Raw genomic sequence first — 6,142 nt, 5'->3', positions numbered from 1 at the left:
TACCGTTGAGGGGACTAAGGTGTCTGGGCATACTACCGGTGTTGGGGAACGTAGTAATTTCAAAAAAATTCCTACGCACACGCAAGATCATGGTGATGCATAGCAACGAGAGGGGAGAGTGTTGTCTACATACCCTTGTAGACCGAAAGCGGAAGCGTTAGCACAACGCGGTTGATGTAGTCGTACGTCTTCACGGCCCGACCGATCAAGCACCGAAACTACGGCACCACCGAGTTCTAGCACACATTCAACTCGATAACGTCCCTCGGACTCCGATCCAGCCGAGTGTCGAGGGAGAGTTCCGTCAGCACGACGGCGTGGTGACGATCTTAATGTTCTACCGTCGCAGGGCTTCGCCTAAGCACCGCTACGATATTATCGAGGTGGACTATGGTGGAAGGGGGCACCGCACACGGCTAAGAGATCCAAGGGATCAATTGTTGTTGTCCCTAGAGGTGCCCCCTGCCCCCATATATAAAGGAGCAAGGGGGGAGGCGGCCGACCTAGGGAGGAGGCGCGCCAAGGTGGGAGTCTTTCCTTGTTGGAGTAGGAGAGAAGGAAAGAGGAGGAGAGGGAAGGAAAAGGGGGCTGCTCCCCTTGTCGAATTCGGACCAGAGGGGGGGCGCAGACCTCCTTCCTTTTGGCCTCTCTCTTCTATTCCCGTATGGCCCAATAAGGCCCATATACTCCTCGGCGAATTCCCGTAACTCTCCGGTACTCCGAAAAATACCCGAATGACTCGGAACCTTTCCGAACTCCGAATATAGTCGTCCAATATATCGATCTTTACATCTCGACCATTTCGAGACTCCTCGTCATGTCCCCAATCTCATCCGGGACTCCGAACTCCTTTGGTACATCAAAACTCATAAACTCATAATATAACTGTCATCGAAACCTTAAGCATGCGGACCCTACGGGTTCGAGAACTATGTAGACATGACCGAGACACGTCTCCGGTCAATAACCAATAGCGGAACCTGGATGCTCATATTGGCTCCCACATATTCTACGAATATCTTTATCGGTCAAACCGCATAACAACATACGTTGTTCCCTTTGTCATCGGTATGTTACATGCCCGAGATTCGATCGTCGGTATCTCAATACCTAGTTCAATCTCGTTACCGGCAAGTATCTTTACTCGTTACGTAATGCATCATCCCGCAACTAACTCATTAGTCACATTGCTTGCAAGGCTTATAGTGATGTGCATTACCGAGTGGGCCCAGAGATACCTCTCCGACAATCGGAGTGACAAATCCTAATCTCGAAATACGCCAACCCAACAAGTACCTTCGGAGACACCTGTAGAGCACCTTTATAATCACCCAGTTATGTTGTGACGTTTGGTAGCACACAAAGTGTTCCTCCGGTAAACGGGAGTTGCATAATCTCATAGTCATAGGAACATGTATAAGTTATGAAGAAAGCAGTAGCAACATACTAAACGATCAAGTGCTAAGCTAACGGAATGGGTCAAGTCAATCACATCATTCTCCTAATGATGTGATCCTGTTAATCAAATGACAACTCTTTGTCCATGGCTAGGAAACATAACCATCTTTGATTAATGAGCTAGTCAAGTAGAGGCATACTAGTGATACTCTGTTTGTCTATGTATTCACACATGTATCATGTTTCCGGTTAATACAATTCTAGCATGAATAATAAATATTTATCATGAAATAAGGAAATAAATAATAACTTTATTATTGCCTCTAGGGCATATTTCCTTCAACCGGTGTAATTCCTCACTTAGTACAGGATGGCTTGTCTATTCTACATTATGCGGATCACACCATACTTTTTATGGATCATGGCCCGATAAAGCAAGAAACCTCAAGCTGTTATTATGTGCTTTTGAGGAGCTTTCAGGTCTTAAAATTGATTTCCGGAAGTGTGAACTTTTCTGCATCGGTGAGGCGGCAGTTTCAGCATCCGAGTATGATGAGATTTTTGGTTGCCAGCTCAGGCAGTTTCCTATTTGGTACTTGGGTATTCCAATCCACTATGTGGGCGTCTAACTATCACCGAGTGGAAATATGTAACTATTTTCTTATTGGGAGGGGGGTTGTTCTTGATCAATTTCGTCCTAAGCAATATTGTTTTATACATGTTCTCCTTCTTCCACCTACCGAAAGGCATTATGCAAAGATTGGACTACTTTAGATCTAGATTTTTCAGGCAGTGTGATTATGAATCAAAGAAATATTCGCTAGCTAAGTGAAATGTGTTGTGTCGTCGTAAAAGTGAAGGGGGTCTTGGAATTCAAGATCTTGATATTAAAAACATTTCCCTTCTCAGTATATTGGTATATAAACTACTACACAGGAATGGAGTATAGCATGGAATCATTTGTAACAAGTATGTGGGTTCCAAAGCCATTTCTCAACTCCAATGAAAACCTGGTGATTCACATTTTTCGTATAGCGTGACGAAGGCCAAGGATTTTTTTTATTTGGCACTTTCTCGGTTAGGGATAGCTCCCTGGTTAGCTTCTAGGAGGATATTGCTTGGTGCCACTCCACTTATGGTGCAATACCCAAGCTTATATCGGATTGTTAGGCATAAATTCATCACAATCGTACATGTCTTGGGCCAAGCAAAACCTGATATTTCTTTCTGCGTGAACATATCTGGGTCTAGCCTCACAACTGGAATGAATTGCTCTCACATGTTTGGATCCCATTCAGTTGTCAAATTAATCGGATGAGTTTGGATGGAACTTGCATCAAAACAAATCAGTCAAGTCCTTATATGAGGTGATTGTCTGCTATTCCCTCCGTTCCCAAATATAAGTCTTTCTAAAGATTTTAATAAGTGACTACATACGAAGCAAAATGAGTGAATCTACACTTTAAAATATGTCTACATACATCCGTATGTGGTAGTCCATTTGAAATGTCTAAAAAGACCTATATTTAGGAACGGAGGGAGTACTTGTGGACTGCGTTGGGATTTTCTCGAAGAGGAAAGGATGATGCAGTATAGTAGAGATAAGTATTTTTCTAAGTTAAGAACTAAGATTATCAATCCAGTAAAAGAATCACACAACACGTCGTTAGCAGTACCTACACAGAAGATAACAAATCCTTGCACCGGGTGCTGCTTCCAGTCTTTAGGTGCGCCCAGGAGCTATACAGAGAGGCCGCATGCCCGCCAATTAGCCGAGTGTCATGCATGTGTTCATGGCAAACGTGTGCGCCGCAAAGCTACGTAAGCCGAGTAGTTTACACGTCGCCACGGGGTACATGTACGCCGAGCTTGTGGTGTAAGCCGAGGGCTTGATAGGTTAGCCACGGTGCACCTCCCGGGAAGTGAGTGGGTGAGTGTTAAAAAGGCTGATAGGATAATTACGAGTAAATTGCACAGAAGTACCACAATTGGGGCATTGGAAGCAGATTGATACCTAGATTGATAATTTTTACGTGTCAGTACCAAGATTGGGGCAAGCCGTTGCAAAAAAAGACTAAAAGTGCGTTTTATACGTATTGACAGAGAAACTGGCCGGTTACGCCCGCCTGTTAGGCGCCACGCTGGCTAGTGCGCGCGTGCCCGCGCGCTGATTGGGCGCTGACTAGGACGAGGCCGGCTCGCACCTTTATAGTCGCGGCTGTGCGACCGAGCCAGACCCGACCCCGACCCCGCTTGCCTTCTTCTTCCTTTCTTCTGCTCTCTGCCTTGCCATCCCCTGCGCCCGCCACCGCCGGCCGCCACATCACGCCGCCACAGTCATGGTTTTGGAGGACGAGAGCAACGATGACAACTCAAGCCTCCCGTACATGTACTCCGAAAACTCCACCGATGGGCTGAACCAGGTAAGTTACTCCATTGGAGCTAGGGTTAGGGTTAGGTTTAGGAAATTTGGGGATTTTTGTGTGTAGGTGGTATTTGTTGTGAGGATTTCATTTGATTTGATGTGTCCTCGTGCTGTGCTTTTGACTGTGCAGGTGCCTTTCTCACTTGAGGACCCGGATTACAAGGGCCTTGAGCTAGATCTGATGGCGTTCTGCGAGAAGCATGGGAAGCCATCATAGAGGCTTGTTGCGTTTGAAGGAACAATGACTGGGAGAAGGTTCTTAGCATGTGCAGAGCCGGTATTTTTCTTGCCTTGGTGATTAAGCACTGGATGTGTTCATTGAAAGTGGCAGAGTCTTGTTTTCCACCTGTGATTCAGTTATGTGCATGCTAAATTTGTTAGTCATATGTGCCCTATTGTAGTGCTCATTGTGGGAATGCTCATTATTAAGTTCAGTGGACTGCATTTGTGCTAAAATATATGCTCCTGTTGTGTGCACGTGCTATTTATTGACACTTCTTTCCAAATGCAGTGTTGCTCAATATTAAGTTCAGTGCAGCTAGTTAGTAACTATTGATTACTGCTGACAGTAGGTAGTCTCATTAGCTAGTTTGTTGCTGCAGGCTAGTGTAGTGTATTTAGCTGGGCAAAGTAGTTCACATTATATTGCTTATTACTGTTGACACTAGGTAGTCTCAATGGTAGGATTCCATTATATTAATGGTCAATTTTTAGCAACTGTTGTTGCTTAGCACATGGCTGCTTAGCAACTTCTAAATTGAATGGAGTGTTACTCTTCTGCCTGGTAAATATATTGATCATCCATTGTAGGATTACTTTAATTTATTTTACAATGTGCTCCTGTTGCTTAGCAAATGGCTGTGCAATTCAGTTTATGTCAGTGCCAACATTAGGTACTACCATGAACTAACTGTTGCTTAGTACTCTTAGTAGTTGTATTGTACTAAATGTTGCCCTTCTAATTTTTCCAGGAAGGTCATAATTGTGGGTTCGTTCAGTGGGTTGATGAGCAGTGGCCCCCAACAATGGAGAATGCATTGTTGAAGTTTTGATCAATGGTTGAAGAGAGCAAGTGTGCTAGGGTGAATGATAATCTTGAAAGTGCTTTAACTATTCACCAGTTGACAGAAGAAAAGAACAAGCTGGATGCAGACTATGACAAGTTGGTGAAAGATGTGCATCAACTTGTGGATATGCAGGAGGATAGGGTTGTGGATTTCAGCTATCTGCAGTCCAACATCACATATCAGCAGGAATGTAGAGCTGAGTTGGTTGCTGGTATGAAGGCAGAAATGGCGAAGAAAGATGCAGCTACAGAGAAGCTTCAACAGAAGTATGAAATTATGTGCAACCTGACAAGTGCTCAAGAAACTGTCATCCAAAACCTGAAGTTGAAGAATATGAAAGAGAAGGAATTGCTGAGTGAGGCTAAGATGAATTTGGAGTTGAAGAATGTAGAGTTCACACAGTTTGAGGAGAAGCTCACCCAAGAGAAGCTAGAGTTGAAGTTCCAGGTTGCTGATCTGCTGAAGCTCAAGGAAAACCATAATGAAGAGAAGCAGATGCAAGAGTTTAAGATTACTGAGCTCATGAAGGCACAGGAGAAGCTGAAGGAGAAGATCAAGGGGATCTAGGCCATCTTGCGGAACTGAACAAGATGAATTGAGATTAGTGGGCATTGCAAACCTTTTGGGAAGGATGGTTGTGCAATGACCTGGTAACTTAGAATTATGGTTGTGTAATGTATGGTTCTAGTACTAATTGTGAACTCTGGCTGTTTATGTACCTAGTAGTTATGCTATTCATCCTTTTGTGAGAAAAGGATGGATTGTGCATTTGAACTCCACTATGTAATGTGAACAATGGTTGTGTATTCCTATAATGTGTTGAACTCCAGTTAGTATCGTTTGCTTTCAATGTTAGACTGAAAATGATGACATAGTGATGCTTATGTTAGACTGGAAATGATGACATACTGATGCTTATGTTATACTGATGGTTAAATGCTTAAATGCATTTGCAAAAGGAATAGTTTGTTATGTTACAAAGTTGATGGCTTTAGGTCGTTCCATCGACCCCAAGCCACCCTAGACCAAAGTTGATGCTTTAGGTGGTTCCGTTGACCCCGAGCCACCCTAGACCCTAGTTGATGGCTTTAGGTGGTTCTGTCGACCCCGAGCCACCAAAACCCAAAATGATGGCTTTAGGTGGTTCTGTCGACCCCGAGCCACCCTAGTCCCTAGTTGATGGCTTTAGGTGGTTCCGTCCACCCTGAGCCACCAAAACCAAAAATGATGGCTTTAGGTGGTTTCGTCGACC

This window comes from Triticum dicoccoides, chromosome 5B, assembly GCF_002162155.2.
Source record: "Triticum dicoccoides isolate Atlit2015 ecotype Zavitan chromosome 5B, WEW_v2.0, whole genome shotgun sequence".
Lineage (NCBI taxonomy): Eukaryota > Viridiplantae > Streptophyta > Magnoliopsida > Poales > Poaceae > Triticum > Triticum dicoccoides.
The sequence above is the reverse complement of the archived record's forward strand: the minus strand, read 5'-3'. Positions refer to the sequence as shown.